Here is a 998-nt window from a genome sequence, read left to right as displayed (position 1 = left end):
TATTATACACATATTCATATATATATAAAAATAGCTATTAAACGGATATATTATTTTGAATAAAAATCAGTGATAGGATATATAAAGGAAAGAAACTCTTTGCACCGAAATATTTTGAAATATTTTATTTACATCATTTTACGCCATTTAAGCGCATTTCTGTTCTTTATAATCTCAATTATATAAACTGTCTCAGAAAGCAAACATGAATATTATTTGTAATATTAATATTTATAATATTTGTTATATTTTTGACAATTGCGATTTTATTTAAATAGTGTTTTTAGATTGGCTTTATTTAAGGTGTATTTAAGGTGATTTTTTAGTAAATCGAATTATCACCGAAATATTTAATTTCTATATACAATAAGGTTGAAGTACCGAATATGATGTATGCAAAATTTTAAGATAGGTTAACGATGAAACGATAAAGAAAAAAAAATGGTGAAAATATATCTTTTAACGTATAACTTAGTGACAGTAAGGATCGAAAACTAACTGCACAAAAATATTACCATAGGTCTCAAAAAAACGAGATTGTAATAATTTAAAAAATTACGATTGTAATAATCACAAAAAAGTAAAAATAATAGTAAGATTGGAAATAAGACCGTTTATGTTAGAAACATTACTTGAAATACAAAGCGCCACTACGGTCTGAATGTAAAAATGACTTATATATATTCATTTTATGAATGAATTAATTTCAGAAATTATAATTACGTGCCAATATAATTGTCGGACTTTAAACGTAATCAATCTGAAATATTAATAATACCCTTAAATTTAATCTTAAAAAACTATAAATAAATTTATTGCGAAAAATATTGCCAGAAATTTAATTTCGAAAAATAAATATAACTTCACCTTATTTTGTTTGATGAAGATAGCAGCTCTTGATTTACTATCGTACGTTTCATCCTACTTCATTAAGATATACACGTAATTTTAACATTTTATTCAAATTATGCAGATATTTATGATTTTGGATGAACCCC

At 23.6% G+C, this 998-nt stretch overlaps 1 pseudogene; it reads right to left on the bottom strand.

The window, feature by feature from the left end:
- The window catches only part of LOC108754608, a 12,042-nt pseudogene that overhangs the window by 3,216 nt on the left and 7,828 nt on the right, over positions 1–998 (bottom strand).

The sequence above is a fragment of the Trachymyrmex septentrionalis genome, unplaced genomic scaffold, assembly GCF_001594115.1.
Source record: "Trachymyrmex septentrionalis isolate Tsep2-gDNA-1 unplaced genomic scaffold, Tsep1.0 scaffold80, whole genome shotgun sequence".
NCBI lineage: Eukaryota > Metazoa > Arthropoda > Insecta > Hymenoptera > Formicidae > Trachymyrmex > Trachymyrmex septentrionalis.
The sequence above is the reverse complement of the archived record's forward strand: the minus strand, read 5'-3'. Positions and strand labels throughout refer to the sequence as shown.